Source organism: Theobroma cacao, chromosome 5 (genome assembly GCF_053813885.1).
Source record: "Theobroma cacao isolate CCN51 chromosome 5, ASM5381388v1, whole genome shotgun sequence".
Taxonomy (NCBI): Eukaryota; Viridiplantae; Streptophyta; class Magnoliopsida; order Malvales; family Malvaceae; genus Theobroma; species Theobroma cacao.
In genome coordinates this window covers 25,981,827-26,002,807 of record NC_142643.1, presented here as the reverse complement: position 1 = coordinate 26,002,807, position 20,981 = coordinate 25,981,827, and positions in this window count along the sequence as shown.

Here is a 20,981-nt window from a genome sequence, read left to right as displayed (position 1 = left end):
CATGTTAGAAGCCTAATGGACCACACACATTAAGTGACATGATTGGGATTAGATAATGATAATTAATTAAGTTGGACTTAATGGAAAAAGATAAAAATAAAGTGAAAAATTAATTAAGTTCACAACGACTTAATTAAATTAAAATGTAACTATTGTATTGAGGGTTACAACTTAATTTGGCTATATAAATATGTTATGTTAGCAAACTAAATGTCAAGCCCAGCTCTAAATTATCTACCATGTTACACATGAGACTGATAGAGTGATTATATATTTGAACAGGCCCGGAAGAATATTTAAAAGTCAGTATTGTGCTTAGAAGTACAAGTAAGTCGATTTATACCTCGAACTAATTAAAATAGGGATTTTAAGGTGAAATTGGGAATTTCACAATCCAGAGATAACCTAATATGCTGATTCAGAGTTTGAGGGCCGATTTGGAGTCAAACGGGAAAATTGACCAATTAGGGGTAAAATGATCATTTTGCCACCTAAAAATTTAATTTGGGTATTTGATGAAATTTTTGACTAAGATTGATCATATGAAGTATAATATGAGGTTTAGCAGTGAAAAAAATTTTAATTCTCGATGTTTTTGGAGTATAGGGGTAAAAACGGTAATTTTATCACCCCGGGGGCAAATCGATAAATTTTCACCCTCGACATTTGTCAAGATCAAGGGATTTTATTCATCATGAAAATGGATAAACATGAGAAATGTGTGACGGAGAATTAAAGAATTAAAAGTCAAATATTTAAAATTTAAATAAATAAGGAAATGCCATGTGTCATACTTTTATTATTTTATTGTTTCTTTATAAAAAGGCATGAAAACCTACCCATTTCTCCCATAGTGAACGGCCAAAGCAGAAGAGAAGAGAAACCAAGGAAGAACAAACCCTAAGTGGGGAAAATCAAAGAAAAAGTGTTGGAATTCAAGGATTTGATCAAGCAAAGGTAAAATTTCTTTGATTTTGCTAGTGATTTACCTTGCCCATGCATTTCACCTTAATTTTCATGGTTGGATTGTTTGTTTTCATGGGGAAATCATGGCTGGCCAAATGGGTTTGGTGAGAGAAATGATGTTGGAATTATTTGATTTTGAGTTATGTTGGTGTTTAGAGTTAGTTAAGCATGTTTAGAAACAAAACAACAAGAAAAGAATCCATTTTCCCCATGAACCTTCAATGGCCGAACCCTATGTGAAGTGCAGGAGTAATGAATTGATTTTGTGATCAAGTGAATTGGTTGAAAAATTGATGAAATGATGATTTATGGTGAGAAAATGGAATGCGAAAATTTTGAGTGATAGTGCACCACAATGGCTGAAATTTTCAAGAAGAATTGTGAGGGTTGTTAGGCTGAATTTTAGATTATTGGAATTGCATTTAGTGAATTGAAATATTAGAAATGAAATGGAGCAATTTGGAGCCAAATCGGACACAATTGTTATTTAATCGGGTAATAGGCCGAATTAGATCAACACCGCATTTAAGCGGTAGTCGGATAAGTTGTATATCATATCATACATATACACCGAGCTTGAATTGATTTTATAATGGTCAAGCATTAATGTGGTGAATTATGTATTGTACATTGTGGATAGGTGGTGAGCAAATTACACTAGTAAAAGTATAGAGATTGTGATTGAAGACTAGGATTAGGAGTACATCAACTCCTAGAACAGTGAGTAAACTTACTATCGTCTTAATTATCTAGAGTAGTTTTTATTAAATTTTGAGATTTTATGGTAAAATGGGTTTAAATGGTAAATTGTTATGCTTTTTGAATAAATGTGATTTTATAAAATGATTTTATAAATTTTTAGAAATTAAATGATAATTTTGGAAAAATAGAGTAATTGGAGATTGTTTATTTGTTGGGATATAAATTGTGTTTAAATTGAATGGCTTATGACAATATATGAGCATGAATGGCTAAACTGATTTCTGGTGTTAGAATTATTTGTACTGAGTATTTAGCCTTGAGAGGCTAGGTTACGATAAATTGCCATGTCATGTAGAAAAAGATTTTATAAATCAGGTGGTAGATAAAATAATCCATAATCCCTGCATGGAGGTTCTGTGGACCAGCCTAAGAGAGAGGGCATAGAATCAGATATACCTTACCTCAATCGGAGAGCCGTGTGGAGGGTGTCTCTGCACATAAAGATTTGAGTGCACTTCACGTGGACCATCGCGTGAGAGTGAGACTCAGCCAATGCCAAGGCATGGTTAGATTTTCAAATGTAAAAAATATGTTCACATGTGTACTACATTGAACAGCCTTAGAGGTCTCGATCAGATGCCTAGGCCAAGGCATCCTCGGGAATGATTTTGGTAGGAGCCAAGTTTTGTGAAATGCATAAGCCAAGTTGATTATTTGAGTAAATTGATTATTGATGTTATGAAAAACATACTGGAATGGAATATCTTACTTGTCTCCATTTACTCGCCTTTAGATAGTTTAGATGGTGTCTGTTTACTCACTGGGATTTTATAATCTTACCACCCTTATTTCCTCACATTTCAAGGTCGGGGAATTCCATAGTTAGCTGACTTTGACAAGGACTTTCATTTGGACTTGAATTGGCAAAAGCTGTAGGTTTTCAGCTTCCGATGCATTTTGGTTAGATGTGGGTCCATGTGATGCTGTAAAAGTAATTTTATGTTTTGGTTATTTGCTTTATAGTATATATGAATATAATTAACTTTTACGCTATAAGAGTTATTTATCGATAGCTTTATAAAAATTATTTTATAAGAAAATAGTTTATTTTATTGAATATTTTTATTATATTCAAATGGTCAAATTTTCACTTCAAATGAACGTTTTAGATAGTTAATTTGTTTTTAAATCACTAAATATATATTTTCTGCTTACCTACTACATTTTTAGCAAGCTTTGAGATTTTCGACGAAAAATGATGAAAATGCCCTTGTGAGCCAGAAAACAATATGTTATGTTCTGATTTGGAAATGACTCGTAATCCTTCGAATTGCGATATTTAATAACTATTGCTCACCGGGGAAGTGCAAAAGCTAATACGAGAGCCTTGCGAGGTTTCGATTGGCATTTGAGGTGAAAAATGTCTGTCGAGACTTCGTGGCGGTTGTCACGGGCCCGATGAGGAGTTTTGGGTCATGACACTAAAACTGTAAGCCTCTAGTTACTTCTTAGCTATTTCATAAAATAAGAAAAGAAAAATAGTTTTCTTTGTCTGACAAAAATAAGATTCGGTAAGAATTTTTAGTTTTTTTATTTAGAAACAAAACTTGCTAACACAAGTAAAAATCTTACCTTTGAGAAGGTCTTATTCGGTCACTGTGTGGATTATTGTTAGAGGCTAAGCACTTGGGTGGCTAAAGATTTGATAAATCCTAAAGGTGAAGAAGCAAAGATTTCGGTTGCAAGATTTTAGACTGTCTTATTCTCTTTTCGAGTTTTTTTTGTTCCATCACAAGCCTTTTGGATTTAGTTGGCTCTTGATTATGATATCTTGAGTAAGGTATGTAATCTTAAACTTATGAGTGTTCATAATTAATTTGAAAGTTACATGAAAAATACAAACATTGATCCTGTAGGATTCGGCTATTTCTTTGATTAAATGCTTTCTTATTATTTCGCTGCGTTATATTTTTAATTTCTTGATTTTTTCTAATTTGAGCATGTGGTCAAATCCCAACAATGACAATCTTTATGGACTCTGCAATTTTGTGCTTCGACTTATTGCCTTCGTTTTGGAAGTGAAAAATTTTGGTGTTTATTTATTGCATTTTCTTTTTGTTAATTTTCACTATCTTATTTGTTAGTTTTAAAATTTAACAATGTTTTGATTAGATAAAATTAATTTGATTAAGATTTGTACACAAGCATTTGAAAATGATTTGATTTACTTTATTAAATCCCTAAGGTCTTAGAAAATGTTTAACAAGTTTTTAACATTTAGAAGAAATCAAAATCCTTCAAAACATTGAGTTTTCAGCTATGAGGATAAACATCCTTATGATGAGTGGTCAATCCTAGACGGAAATAGAAAGCAAACATGGCTTCTGGACAAGGATCGACATCCCTAACAAAAAAGCTCGATTATATGCACATAAAATGAAGAAAAAAGCAACTAGAAGCATTCAGAATTGACTTCCCATGACAAGGAAAGTACTAGAAGCTCAAATGATCGACATTTAACAAGGAAAGCTCGATCCTAGAAAGAAATAGAAATGAAGTGAAGTTATTGGATGTTTGGAGAATCGACCTTCATAATCCAAAGCTCGATCCTTGAAGAAGAAAGACAGAAACAATTCAAACATGTGGCTCTAGGATCGACAACAACATTTAAAGGCTCGATCTTATAATGTAAATCAAAGAAGAAATTCGAATCAGGATAAACATCCTCAAACACCAAGCTCGACCATAAAGTTGCAGCAAACTAGCATTCAATGCTCCCAACGACTAATTTCTACCTCATTTAGACTCCGATGGCTCTAATTGATAAAGAGGCTATAAAAGGAAGCGTCCCACTATTTGTCGGATAAACCACATAAGTGTACGTATCATAAACCAGTAATATAATGAAAGTAAAGTTCATTCCCACAGAGAATTGTCCTTAATCTACTACTATTCTTGCCAAGTTCTAAAATTGACACAATCTAATCTTATTCAAACAACCAAAATTAAAGATACTGAAAATTAAAGACAACTAAAATTAAACTGAAACTAAAAACAAGAAGTAGAGCAAAAATAACTATAATCAATTAACCAAAAGTTTAGAATCACAATATCCCTTAAATGTTTCATTTGAATTTCTTCTATTCTCTCTTTACTTACAAAATAGGCCTGAGTTGTTAACTTATAGATTAATTTATTTATAAGTTTTTGTTGAGTTTCTTATAAAAATATCTATCTCAACCAATTAACTATATGTCTATGCAAATTGAAATTAAGAAAGATTCATTAAGAATAGACTCTAATTTTGGCTACATATGACATGTATGTGTATGTCTACCCTACATGTGAATCAAATCAATCATCTCATATAATTGATATTGAACATATTGTTAGCTTTAAAATTATTATAGTTTTGATTATAACAAAATGATCAAATTTTCTTGAACATTATTTGAGTAATCTTTGACAATTTCTTGAAATGATTTAACTCCCATACATTTGTTCTTACATAGATACAAGCTTGACTCTTGAAGTTATTGAACTATATCTATAAGCTTGTATGACTTAAGTATATGAGTGTTTATGATTCCTATTCATTAAAGTCTGATTTAAAGATTAAAGGAAAATCTAGATGCACTCATTAAAGGGCAGTTTTGAATATCTTTTTTAATGATGGCAAAAAAAAAAAAAAAGAGAAGGAAAACTAAGTTAAATTGAGTGTGATAGGTTTTCATGTTTAATTTATGTGTGTGATGCTTAGTTATGATTTTATTGAATATTATGTGCTAGTTATTATGGATGTTCAATATATCTTGCTTAGCTACTGTGGGCATTGTATATCTTGTTTAGCTATTATGGGTATTATAAATATTTTATTGCAAATATTTAAAGAAAACTAGATGCATTGACTAAGGGGGAGCACCTCATTATGCATAAAAATTTGAAGCATTTGATATTGAACGTAAACATTACATTCTTAATCTTGGAGTGTATTGTGATCATAAAAAATAAGAGATAGAGAATGTTGACTCTATATGTTTTTTATGATAGCAAAATATTCCCATTCATTGATGTCTAATATCTCTACTTGAGTATGCAGGACAAAAATTGTATGCCAAGAATAAATAAATCATTCATAGGCACACATAAAAAATTATATGAATAAGGGAGCTACAATTGATCAACAAAATAGAACCCTTTTAGTTGGATAATGAAGGGTATTAGTCAGCTAAAATTCAAATTAGAAGTTGGCGAGCTCAAGAGCATTGAAAGACAGAGAAGACTTAGTCGACCAAGAACTAAGTTAGTCGACTAAGAGCCTACTGCCAGAAATCTGGACTTCAAGACAGAAACAACTTAATCGACTAAGAAGGAAGTTAGTCGACTAACTGCTCACTGCCAGAAACTAGGATCAAAAGACAGAAACAACTTAGTCGACTAAGAGCGCAGTTAGTCAACTAAGATCATTATGTCAGAAAATTTGAATTGAGCACTAGAAGATAAAGTAACGGCTAGAAATGGCTAGTTTCTATCTCCAATGGCCAAATTTGATTTTGCAAGTATTTAAAGCCTCTCCAACAGTAAAAAACAAGAGAGAGAAGTGATCCAAAGTGATTTTGAGCTTTGAAGACCATAAACCTTCTCTTTTCACTTGTTTTTCACTCCTATCCTTTGAAAAAGTGTTTGAGCTTAGCTTTGTACATCTTAGATCAGTTAGGTGATCAATTGTTCGTCAATTTTTCTTCATTTCTTGATTACTTAGAGTGTGCAAGGTACTCTAAGGGGTTGATCAAGCTTGGGTTAGCTTGGTTGTTGTGGTAGGTTCTAGCTTAGCCTTAGAAAAGTTAGTTTTGGGTTTTGGTTGATCTCGTGAAAAACCATTGTTGTAGGTTGTGGTTGAGTCTTTGAAAAACCACTTTGGTTTTGGTTGAGCCCGTGAAAAACCATTGTGAAAGGTTGTAGTTGAGCCTTTGAAAAACCACTTTGGGTTTTAGTTGATCCCGATAGAAATTATTGTGAAAGGTTTTTGCTAAGCCAAGTAAAAGCCATTGTAAAGCTTGGTGAAAGCTTGTGAATTTCACCGGTTCATAGTGGATTGATTTAGAAAATTCTTGATTGAACAATCAAGGTAGTGGATGTAGATCTTGGACCGAACCACAATAAATTCCTACACATTGTTTACTCTGTTTTTCTTTTTATTACTTTTCAAATTAGTTCCTTATCTTGCCAAGAGCCAAAAAGTGCTATTCACACCCCCTCTAGCACATTTATTTGGGACCAACACATATGCTGTTTCATCCATGACTTACTCTAAACTCCCACTTTCAGTTTTGTTTAGGTTTCCAAATCAATTTAATTGGTGATCAAGTAATCAAAAGCATTAAAAACAAGATTAAAATAAACAACTCAAATATTATCAATCCTAAGGAAAAAAGAATATAAAAAACTCAAAATATGCATTGGGTTCAATTGTGATTCTAGATTAAAAACTTAGTTCAACATAATGTACGTAAAATATCATCCAAGAAAGTATAAACACTAAAACCTAACCAAGAAAGTATAAAGAAAACTAAAGAAGAAAAAAACTCCAAGGTTTGTCAATTCTTTGATCTAAAATTCCTCTAAATTCCTTGCCTTTTTGCTAACATCAATGCCTCTTTTTCTTCAGAAAACTCTTGCTTAATTATTGGTTTTTTTCTCTCTCTTTAGTCTCCCTTTTTACATGCTGCTAAAGGAAGGATTAAATAGGGCTCATGCTCATGTCAAAATAGAAGTTTGATGGCATGAGAACTTTTTTCCCTTTGCAAATGTTGCTATTTATGATTATTATTATTTCAAAATTCCTCTTCGGGCCCTATAGTGTTGTGCACTTGGTGCGGTGTTGAAGTTTTTTCACGTTTAATGCATCTTTATGGATCGAGATGTCACGGCACCCAAGGCTCTGCCTTGCTCACCTTGTTCTATTTCACTACTTTGACTTCAACATGATTTTTGACCTCCTTCAAAGCTGAACTGGGCAAAGTGTTAAAATTGTAAATTGTAGCTCTATCTCTTAGCTTTTTAATAGTTTAAGAAACACATCAATTGGACTTATTTAGTGAAAAATATGCTTGAAATACCAACACATGTGTAGTTGAAGTTTGAACCTAAAATGCATCTCCTTCACAAAACAGATCCTCTTTTCAAAGCACACCCTACCAAACCGATAGACTAACTTAACTAATAACTAAACTTAAAGCAAAATATCATAAAATAACTTAGACAATTGAACTCAATATAATTAAATTAAATTAAATAAATGATTGAAAATAACTAATACTTAACTTAATTCTCAAGAACTTAGACAAAATCACAAAAAATTGTGACCTAATAACTTTGTAAAATAGAGCTATCACCCACTCATTTTGAACAAAAAGAAGACTCTAAAAATCATTCAAACACTTGAGAAAAGCTCCAAGATCATTCACTCTCTTCTAATACCTGATTTAAGTTTTTTTTTAAGCATTCATTGTATTGAAATTTATGATATTCTTGTACCCATCTGTTTCAACCTTAAACACTTTGCTTGAGTGATTATACCTTAACCCAAATAAAAGGTACAAAGGTTGTGCTTGATCTATAAAAAGCATTGTGTTGAGAGGTTGTGCGTGATCCTTGAAAGGCATTGTAAATGTTATTATTGAGCCTTAAAAAGTATTGTTTTGTTCATAGTGGATTTAAAATTCCATGGTGAGCTAAGGGAAAAGATGTAAGCAAGGAGGTTAAACCTTTATAAAATGTTGTGTCTTTGATTTTCATTTTCTCTACACTTAGCATTTTAATCTTGTTTTAAAAGGAAAATCAATTTTCACTAAAATTCCAAAAATTTTTCAAAGAGACCAATTCACCCCCTCTTCGACTTATTCATTTGAGCTTATTATACTAACAGTTGGTATTAAAGCTGTCACATCCCATTTTGTGGTGGAATATGACCGACGTATGGACCCAGATGGGTATAACTCGCTAGGCCTAAGCAAAACTCATTCCATTCATTCATTAACCATTCATAATCATGTGTGAAAGCATACATCCAATCATCCATAAGCATACATTGTAATCACATGCATGCAACCACAGACAACTTTTTGCTTGAGAACATTTTTCAAGTTTTAGTACTTTTCAAAAGGGCTTAGTCTAGTGAGTTTGATTTGCATCTAAGTTGCACCATAGTGATAGATTTTTAGTCATTTGTAATGTATGCAAACCTACTTGAATAGATAAAGCAATTGATAAATAATATGCATAAACTATTTAAAACAAGGTTTAAAATTTTAAATAGTACTCTCACTATTTTCTACAAGATGATAACCTTCCATATCACCTCGAGAGATCTCTAAGATTCTGTTAGTGGGCTAGGATCCCATCCATCTAGTCATGGTTTTAATTGTGCTCAACAAACCATGATAGGTGGATTAGGCAAGTAACTAAGCTTACCAATTGTATCTTTATACAACTCCTAGATCAGCTAGGTGATAACACATTGCTTAAACATGTCATATATGTTTTACATAGCCTTTGCCTCTAGTTCCATAATAATCAAGTTTCCGAGCATCTAGATTTTATGAAACTAGTTGAGTAAGACCCATCAATAGCTCAAACATACTTATGTAAAAGTGTGACTTTGGGTGTGCTCAACAAATCTCTGATTAAAAGAGCAGCTAGGTTATCTTGCTACACGGTGGAAGGCAACTTAATCATGCACGGCATGTGACTCAATACTTACCAAGGGATTTTGTTATTTGTTTTTATTAAGGTCTTATCCTGGTATGCATATCATTTATTAATTGTATAAAATAAATCTATCACATGCAAACTACTTTGGATGATTATGGACTTTAACTATACTAATTTCCCTAAGTCATCAAAGGAAACTAGCTTGGCCAAACCTAGGGGATCTCATATAAGAATCTTCAAAATCTGCTTGTAATCTCCTTGTCCTCCTTGGTGCCTTAGGTCTTCATCATCAATTTTTTCAAAATTCAATATCTAATCTATCCTAATTCTAATTACATTTGAATGTAGAAACCTTAAGTTGCATTCGAGGGGAGTAAGATGAGGAAAGAATTTACAAACCGAGATAAAGAGACAATGCAAGACATGTAGGTCCTATTTAAAAAATATCAAAAACATATATTCAATCATACCACAATCATATTGGGCTTAAGTCCGTAATCATCCACATACATGCATCAATATGTGTGTACATATATATATATATATATATATATATATGTTGTTGATTTCTCACGCAAGTGCACGTTATCGTTAACAAGTAATATAGTAATGAAGTAGAGTATTGTTCCCACGGAGAATTGTTTAATTCCTACTATTAACTACTAAAATTATAACACCATAATTTTATCGAAACAATTAAAATAAAAAAAGAAAAATTAAAACTAATAAACTGAAACTAAAATTAAATAGTAAATAAAACTCACTTAACTACCAGACTTAAGATTATGATATCCCTCAATACTTCATTTGATTATTGTCTCTTTCTCTCTTAACTCAGTTTAATGGATTAAGTTACTAATCTGGAGTTCTAAATTATTTACAAGTCTTTGTTGAGTTTCTCATAAAAATACCTCTCTCAATTAATTTATTATATGTCTATGCAAATTAAATTGAACAAAGATTCATTAAGTTTGTGCTCTAACTTTGGTTATGTATGGCTTATAAGTGTATGTCTACCCTATATGTAAATCAAACCACCTAATCAACTAAGTGCATTCAATCATACGCTATTCTATTCAAGGTCTACCTAAATCTCCTTCGTCAAGGTTTAACCTAAGTTTCCAATTCAATCTAACTGGTGATCAAGCAATTAGAAGCATGAAGAACAAAATAAAATAAACAACTTAAATCCGTAAAACATAAGCAAAAGAGATATAAATAAATCAGACTACATATTGAGTTCAATCATAATCTTACATTAAAAACTTAGTTCCCCAGCAAGTCACACATCATCATCAAATTAAATTTAAACAATGAAAACAAACTAAGAAAATAAAAGAATAATAAAAAAGATAAAACTCAAGAATTATAATCTTGATGGTCCAAGTCTTCTTGAATCCTTCACATTCCTCTCAACTTCAATGACTTTGCAACTTGACTCTCAGCTTTCCACCATCTCAATGATTTCTTATAATTTCCTCAAAAGTATGTCTATCAATCATTAACTTAAGGGAAAATATAGGCATCATTTAAATTCATGTATCAATTCTAATGCAAGTACATTTTTGAATGGATTTTTGTGTGTGTAATCTGTTACCAAGAATATCATGATATCCGGATGAGTTTATGCCAACACAAAATTTAAATTAGTACTAGATTTTCATAAGTTTACTTTTCATCTCTCTCTCCACTAATGTAGACTAATACAAAGCTAGGGATCAATAGGACTTTATAAAGGTTGTAATGTATGGCTAGGGTCAAGGTAGGATACAAAATAATAATGTGGCTCAAATCACCCTAAGCACATAATTATTTTAGGACGTTATAGAGCTCTATTCTCCTTGTTCTAGTACACATTTTCTTCCACATTTAAACTTTTTTTTCTTTCAGCATATTCTTTTTTTCACAATTTCACAATTTCACACCCCCAAACTTATTTTCTTTGTATTGTAGGTAGTGGGGTTTTTAATATCTTGAATTTTTTTTTTCACATCAACATCACCTTTCGACCTTTTTCAACATTTAGCTCAATCTATATTTCCTAAAACAATATACATGCTTAGGAGTGACGGTTGCAAAATTGAAAATTTTATTTTAAGGCTAAGCTCATTATTATGTATTTAAACAAAGAAAATGGAAATTAAGCTCAAAGGGGCATACTAGGGACAAAAATTTAATAAGATTGGCTTTTTAAGCTCAAACGGTCCAAATGTTGGTCCCAAATAAATGTGCTAGAGGGGGGGGTGAATAGCACTTTTTGGCTCTAGGGAAGATGAGGAGCTAATTTAAAAAGCAATGAAAATAAAAATAGAGTAAACAATGTGTAGCAATTTATAGTAGTTTGGTCCAAGACTTACATCTATTACCTTGATTGTTTAACCAAGGATTTTCCAAATCAATCCACTATGAACCGGTGAAATTCAAAAGCTTTCACCAAGCTTTACAATGGCTTTTACTCGACTTATCCAAAACCTTTCACAATGGTTTTTACCGGGATCAACCAAAACCTAAAGTGGTTTTTCAAAGGCTCAAACTTTCACAATGGTTTTTCACGGGCTCAACCAAAACCCAAAGTGGTTTTTCAAAAGCGCAACCACAACCTACAACAATGGTTTTTCACGGGATCAACCAAAACCCAAAACTAACTTTTCTAAGGCTAAGTTAAAACCTACCATAACAACCAAGCTAACCCAAGCTTGATCAACCCCTTAGAGTGCCTTGCACGCTCTAAGTAATCAAGAAATGAAGAAAAGATCAAATACAATTGATTACCTAGTTGATCTAAGATGTACAAAGCTAAGCTCAAACACTTTTTCAAAGGATGGGAGTGAAATACAAGTGTAAATAGAAGGTTTTTAGTCTTCTAAGCTCAAAATCACTATGGATGGCTTCTCTCTCTTGTTTTTGATTGTTGAAGAGGCTTTAAATACTTGCAAAATCAATTTTGGCTATTGGAGACAGAAACTAGCCATTTCTAGCCATTATTTTGTCTTATAGTGCTTAATTCAAATTTTCTAGCAAAATGATCTTAGTCGACTAACTGTGTTCTTAGTCAACTAAGTTGTCTCTGTCTTTTGATCCCAATTTTTGACAATGAGCTCTTAGTCAACTAACTTCCTTCTTAGTCGATTAAGTTGTTTCTATCTTGAAGTCGAGATTTTTGGCAATAGGCTCTTAGTCAACTAACTTACTTTTTGGTCGATTAAGTCTTCTCTGTTTTTGAACCAGCCATCTTCATTTTTGAGTTATTAATTTATTATTGACATACATTTTGTCCTGCATGCTCAAGTAGTAGAGTTAGACATAAATGAATGGGAATGTTTTATTATCATCAAAAACTTATGGAGACAACAATCTTCCTTTTTTTTTTTTTGGATGATGACAAAACATTCCTTGATTAATAGCAGTGTCTATTAGCTCTTTTTGTTCTGCACAAGATGAGGAATTTCTCCCCTTGAGTGTGTGCTCCCCCTTTAATGAATGAGAATCATAAGCACTCATACATCTAAGTCATACAAGCTTATAGATATAGTTCAATACCTTCAAGAGTCAAGCTTGTGTCTATAGAAGAACAAATGTATGGAAGTTAAATCATTTCAAGAAATTGTCAAAGATTACTCAAATAATGTTCAAGCAAATTAGATCATTTTGTCATAATCAAAACTATAATAATTTTAAAGCTAACAATCTCCCCTTTTTTGATATGATAAAACTATGAGCATAATTTGCATTTGAAATGATTTTAAAATCTCCCCCTCAACATATGCATAAAATTAAATTTGCTCATAAACCTTCTCCCCCTTTTTGTTATGTCAAAAATGTTAAGAAGAGTGAGCATTAAACACTTAAGCTCAAGAAATAATGGTTAGCAAAATCCATCAAGAATATAAGCATGAAGACCATGAATATATAACCATAAAGTCACCAAGTCATCATATATATGCACTTAACCACATGAATATATACTATGAGCAAAATGTGTGCATAACGATTATGAAGTCCAACAAAAATGATCATAAAGATGTTTAATAAGCACATAAGCCATGTTTGAACTCCAATACCAAGTGTTAAAGCTCAATATACCAATTGATAGATATACATAAAATCTCCCTTTTTGTAAAAACACAATATCAATTATGAGAGATGAAATCATTTTAAAGCTCATTATATCAATTGGTAAAGCACTAGTCAAGACTACCGGTATCACTAAGCATTCCAAGCATATCAACTTCAAAGCTTAAAACATTTAAGAAAGATATGATCAATTTAAAGCTCAAGAGAGAAGAGACAATTATAAAGCTTGATGCTAATTTTAAAGCTAGACACTAATTGAGAAAACTTAAGGCTTGATACCAATTATGCATTTCAACATTCAAGTTTAAGTGAGAAGCAATATAAGGCACAATATCTATTTTGGTGTTTAGAAAGTTGTTACCGGTAACAAAGAACACCAAATGTGGAATCTCACCAAACCTTGTTGTTGAAGATCTTAATTCCTTATGATATCAAGGACCATGATTGGCTCCCCCTTAAGAAATCATAAGCTCAACACAAATTGTTAGAGATCCTCAATAGATCAAGCATTAGGAGAGAAATCATGAGCCTATAATAAATGAGCATTCAAATGGATATTCAATATATTTTCTTAATACTCAAGTATTCATGAAACTAAAAAAGTATGAGCATTTGAATAGATGTTCAACATATGCATCAAATACTCACAGTTCAAGAAATATTTGCAAAATAGTTCCTAGGCATGTCTAAGATATCATTAGTTTTCAAGCATCATTCTCCATTATCATCAAGTGTTATCAATCATCATCAAGTATTCATTATTTATTCTCACTATCAATCAACCAAGCAGTATTAATCAAGCATTTCTAGGAAATTTTCTAAAAATAACAACTCAAGGAGAAATTAAAAAATATCATCATTAAGCATTTTTAGCAAGTATTCTTCCAAATCAATTTCAAGCAATTATTCATCCAAGTCAATTTGAAGCAAGCCTTGCAAGATGTATTCTCCAAATTATATATGAAATTGTCAATTCAAGGAGAACTTTCACAAAAGGCATATCATTATTAATGAAGCATGACTAAAGCATTTTGCATTTATTGCAATCATGTATGAAAGTTATGTTCAAATAAACACAAACATGATTACAAGAAATAGCATGGCTATCTTCCTTAATCATGATTCAATTTTGTTCATCAAAATGCAAGCATGAGTTCAATATAGACATATACCCATTGAAAAAATATGCAACCATTGAAGTTCAAGATACATGCAATTTCTCAAAAATTCATGATTCATGAGTGATATCAATTGTTATAGAATATTGACAGTAAAGTACTCAACTCATGAATGTATTCAATGTGAACATTCAATCATCAATGAATACCAATTATCAAGATTCAAGAAAGAGATATTTAATCAAAGCACGTTAGGCATTCATTGCTAACTAAAGCTATAGGCCATATTTTATTTGACATGTCATGTTGTTTATGGTGACCTATAAGCTAAAGTAGTTAGATGCACACAAAACCTTTAGATCATGTAAACGTTAAGGCTCAATGAAGACATAGTTAACATTTAAAGGCATATTCAAAATAAATTTCAACTATGTCAACTCACAATATATGCCGTGATCAAACTTGACAATTAAATTCATATTCAAATGCATAGCTCAAGTCAAGTTTTAGACTTCAAACCTTAAGGTCAAGCATAAAGAAAAATCATATAAGCATGTGTCTTGACCAATATAGTAGATGAACCAAGAATAGTTTCATTAAGTTCAATGAGTTCATCCTAATTGAGTTTGTATGCATAATCAAGAAATCTATTTTGAAACAATCATTTGAGCACAAACATAAAATATATTTCAAGAATTGTTCCTAGACTAGCATTTGAACATTTCAATTTTCATGAGAAGATATTTTCTATATGCTCATGAAAATCCAATCGGATTAACAAATTCAAGCATTGATGAACAATTTCTCATATTTCTATTTTGTCATTGTAAATACATGAGAATTTATGGAATCAATATGAGTGTCATGCTTGGGAATAGATAGATTTTTGTCATCAAAAAGGATTTCCCATTTTTCAGCAAGTTTTGCAATTTTAGGAACATGTACTTGCACCAAATGATCATGAAAGTATTCATAATGCATGTTTTTAAAAGTCAAGAATCATCTTTGAAAAGGAAATTCAGAGAAGAAAATATTGGAATGGACAAGAAGTAAAGTAAAAAGATATTTTGGAACACAAAACCTGTCCATTTTAGCTTTAAAGCACTTTAGAGTCGACTCCTTATCCCTTAGGTCCACTTTTTATCATTCTAGCAGCATTTGCATTTTGTTCTTCAATAGTCGACTAGCTATGCTAAGGAGTCAATTATGCTGGATTCTTGCACATTGAAAAGCTAGAAAAAGGTGCAAAACATGTAATGTTCCAAGGTATAATTATCTAAAAACATGGATTTGTGTGAGAACAATTTAGAATTTCATTTCAACCATGTTTGGAACATTATTTTGGACATGTATGATCAAAGATTCTTCAAGAAAAACATGTGAACTCAAATTTTGGCTTTTATTGCTTATTGTTCACAAGTGCTAAAAAGTTGAAATGCTCATTTGAAGAATCACGTCTCTAATATGCTCAAACTTATTCAATTTACATCATGATGCGTGACTATGACTTATAACATGTACAACAAGCATTTAAACAATGTTTAAGCATAATAAGTATCAAATTTAGCATTTTCAACAATTTTTCAATTTATGGACAAAAATACCCTTAAGGTTATTCAAGCAATCATTTGCAAAAAGAATAAGATATAATGACATTTTCAACACAAGGTATACTTGTTCAAGTTATATATCATTGAAATCATTGTAATCTCAAGGATGTCAAACATTACAAATAGATATGTTCTTTTGCTTGAAAAATGCCATTAATTCCAAATTATCACATTCAAGATCATGCTTAAGAAATCCCTTTCAATCAATTTCATAAATCATGAGAGAAATATCAAGCAAAATGGGATTTATGCAATTCATATATCAAATCAAGTTTTCTCAACCATGCTATCATTAGAAACAAAAAATTAATAAATCATTTTCAATAAAGGAGGATAAAAAGATTTTGTAAGAAAATCAATTGGTAAAGATTTAATCTTGCTTTACAAACTTTTCAACTTGAAACATTCAAGATTAGACATGCTTTGTGAAAAATCATGAGCTCAATATTACTCAATTTTGTTCAATTACGCTTTAAATGATTTATGAAATGTGTAATGAGCATAATGAATCATGTTTATGCATGTCAAGGGTCATTTGCAAATATCTCACAATTATGTTCCAAAAATGCCCTTATGACCATTCAAGCTTACAAGCAAATATGCACATCCAATAAGAACAAGTCATAAGTATTTTTCATTATGAAACAAACTTGTTCAATTCATATATCATTCTAAACTTAAAGGATGGCAACATTTTTCTCATATAAGCTCATTTTGCTTCAAAAGTACTAATTAAAGTAGTCAAAACTTTCAAGCTCATTATCAACCATCTTGAACTATTCAAACAAGTTGTAGAATGCAAATCAAGATTGTTCAAATGGTCAACTTATGTTCGGCATAAGGAAATCAAGGACAATTCCTTTAACTCAATTTTCCTTGTTTTAAGCTACTTGAACAAATGTGAGTGTAAGTCATCAAGTATGCTCATATTTCTATCACATTATCCAACCTTTTATGTTTTAAAATTATGCGCAAAAATCATTTTTCCTCAAAAAAGAAGTATGGAAACAATTTCATAAATCATGAGGAAATTTTATAGAAACAATTTTCTATAACCAATCAATCTTAAAAAAATAATTTTCTCAAAATAAGAATGATAATATATTCAAGATCAAATATAAGTACATACTCAATCATTTGATTTTTACTTCCTTGCAACTTATAGTATGTATCATATGAAATCAAGTTGCATAGCCAAGATTGATTAATAAAGCTTAAAGAATTATGCACTTAATATTCAAGCAAGAATAGGCAACTAAAATTTTCAATGTAGCAAACAATTTTATAAACCAAGCCAAATGAATGAAACATTCAATAAATAAGCAATCAAGATTCTCATTAAAAAAATTTTAGCATAGAAATCACCCATTTTCTTTTACATGTGACTAGAGAGCATCCATTATTCAAGAATTGTTCCTCCTTACACTAGCACACCTACAAGAGACATTTTTCATTTGATCTTTGGCATCCAAATTGCTTTGGATCCTTGAAAGTTAGTCTCGTTGCATAAAGTTCCTTTTGGAACCCACACTTGTTTAATTTTATAAGGTAAACATTTTCTAATTGGATAAGTTTATGAACAATAACTATAAAATGTGCAATGATTGCCTTTAGTCATTTTGGAAGATGAGGAATTCATGAAAGCCTTTTGTTTCTCATTTAATAAATCTTCAAATTTTCTCTTCACATTAAAATTTCCTTTTTCCAAAATATCAATTTGCTTTTGGTAAGCATCAAAATCCTTTTTCAAATTTTCCTTTTCTTTTTCCAAGTCAATTTTTGCTTTCATCAAAAATTCATTTTCAACATTGAGTATGGAAATAGTTTTCTTGTGCGTCATATTCATTTTCTCAAACTCAAATGCTAAATCCTCAAAAGCATCATGCAATTCATCAAAAGCATATGAATTAAGTTCACAAGATGAAGACATTACCTTTATCTCTTAAAGAGCCATGAGGCCTAATTCAATTTGATTTGAGGATTCATCTTCACTTGATTCCTTGTCTGCATTTACCATGTTGTTTGTTGAGCATTAATTCTCACAAGAGTTGTCTTCCAATTCCATTTCTATCTTTGTTTCCCCATATAATTCTTCTAATTTTTGTCAAATTTCCTTAGCACTTTTGCACATGAACAGTTTACCATATTCTCTATAATCAAGTGCACAGATGAGAGTATGCATGGCCTTAGAGTTGATTTGTACTGTCACGACCCGGAACTCCCATCGGGCTCGTGACAACAGTCGCGACGTCTTGATGGGCACTCATTACTCCGAATGCCAATCGGAACCCCGCAAGGCTTCGCATCAGCTTTCGCATCTCCTCGGCGAGTGACAGTTATTAAATCTTGCATTTCAAGAAATCATAAGTCATTTCCAAATCAAAATCATAAAATATTATTTTTTGGCTCACAAGAGCATTTTCGTCATTTTTCTTCGATAATACCGAAACTCAATAAAAACATGGTGTAAAAGCTAAATATGTTCATACATATTTTAAATCAGATAACTAAAGTATAAAATTACTTTTACAATGACACGTGGGCCCCCAACTAACCAATAAGATGCGAGTCTGTGAACCTATAATTTTGACAATGCAAGGCTAACTAAAGTCCTTGATGCAATCGGCTATCTACTGGCTATTCCGAACCTGAAATGTGTGGAATTGAGGGTGGTGAGATTATAAAATCGCAGTGAGTAAACAGACACCATCTAAACTATCTAAAGGCGAGTAAATGGAGACAATTAAAAAATAATTAACTTCAGCAAAATTTTTTACATCACGAATATTCATTTCAACCAAATAATCAATATCGCTCGTGAATTACTCAAAACTTGGCTCATGCCAAATTCTGTACTCGGTGACACTTGGACCAGGGGTATCCAACCGAGCCCGCCAAGGTTGTTAAAAATTCATATTTCGCATAAATCATATTTTTATTTTGAAACATAGCCGTTCTTTGGCGTTGGCTGAGTCTCACTCTCACACGGTGGTCCACGTGAAGTGCACTCAAAAAGCCCACCTTAGGAGATACCCTACGCTCCTCTACGACCGAGGTGAGAATATAAAGGAGTTTACCGTGCCCCTCTAATAGGCTGGCCCACGGAACCCCCCAACACTACAATAGCTAATCTTTTATCTACCACCTGATTTATAAAATCTTTTTCTGCATGACATGGCAATTTATCGCAACCTAGCCTCTCAAGGCTAAATACATAGTACAAATAATTCTAACACCAAAATCAGTTTAGCCATTCATGCTCATTTATTGTCATAAGCCATTCAATTTAAAACCATAAATTTACAACACAAGCAGGCAGTTTCCAATTACTCTATTTTCAAAACCAGTATTCGATTTTTCAAATAATTTATAAAATCATTTTATAAAATCACAATTTCTCTTAAAACATAGCAATTTACCATTTAAACCCATTTTTCATAAAATCACACAATTGTATAAAACTACTCTAGATAATTAAGACGATAATAAGTTTACTCACAATTTCTGAAAACTAAATTCGGGTACTCCAACTATTACTCCTCGAGTGCGATTTCTTTGCCCTTGCCAGAGGATTCGCCACCTTGACAAATTGCACAATTAAGAGGTTTACTACTTTGGTACTAAACCAAAATAAACTAATTTATACTACTAGTTCATGATATGAAGTGCAAAATGTCTAAATTTTGCCTAAATGAGATGTTAGCCTATTTTGATCTTTTACCTGATAAATCGATATACGCATCCGTTTAAAGTCCAAATTAATTTTTTTCAATTTCTATACCTCAATTGCACCCAAATTGACTTAATGTTCCCCAGTGTGGTGCAAATTATCAGTCTCGATAACAAATTACAAAAATACCCCTAGTGAGTAAAAATTCATATTTTTGCTTCGAAAATTCCTATTATTTTTCTAGGCTTATAATTCATCATTATTCATCATAATTCTTCAAATAAACATCAAGATCAGCAGCCAATATTCCCCTAGAAAATTCAGCATAATGGGTTTGAATGGGAGAAAATTATTTCTCTAGCTTATTTTTGCTATATTTCAATATAACCTAACTAAAATCACTTAATTCAATTAAAATCAACCAAAACTCAAGTTCAAAACTCATCCATGGAGGTTTGGCCAGCATAGGTGTCCATACCCACTTTCTAATTTTGCATGGAAATGAGAAAAAAATGCATGGGTAGTGAAAATCACAAGGAAAATCAATGAAATTTACCTTTTCAATGCTTGATTTCTTGATTTCTCTTGATTTTGCCCAAATTTTTTCAGCTAGGGTTCTTATTTCTTTTCCCCCTTTTTCTCTCCTGGTTTGGACAGCTGAAGAAGATGAGAATTCTGGAATTTTGACATTTTTAAAGGCTAAAATAATATAATATTATTTTATTCATTTTTTTTTTGTTTTAGTAATTCCTTAAATTCTAGCCATCCATTTATTTCCAAATTTTCACCATACAGTTGTCCCACATATCCATAGCTTAGATAAAATTCTCAGACTTATCCAAAGTCTTGGTGGAGTACTTTTTGAAATTTACACTTTTACCCCCGTAAAAGTCAAAAATTACATTTTTGCCTCAAAAACTGAAAAATTGCCCATAGACATATTTGCCATCCCTTATACTCATACCATTCTCCAATTTGTCAAATTTGATCTAAATTCTCTCAAAATCTCAAATTTTGTCCGTGGATGGAAAAATCACGATTTTGCCCCTACACTCCAAAAATCATCGGAATTAAACTTTTTCACTACGAAACCCTCAAATTATACTCCAATACTCAAATCATACTCCA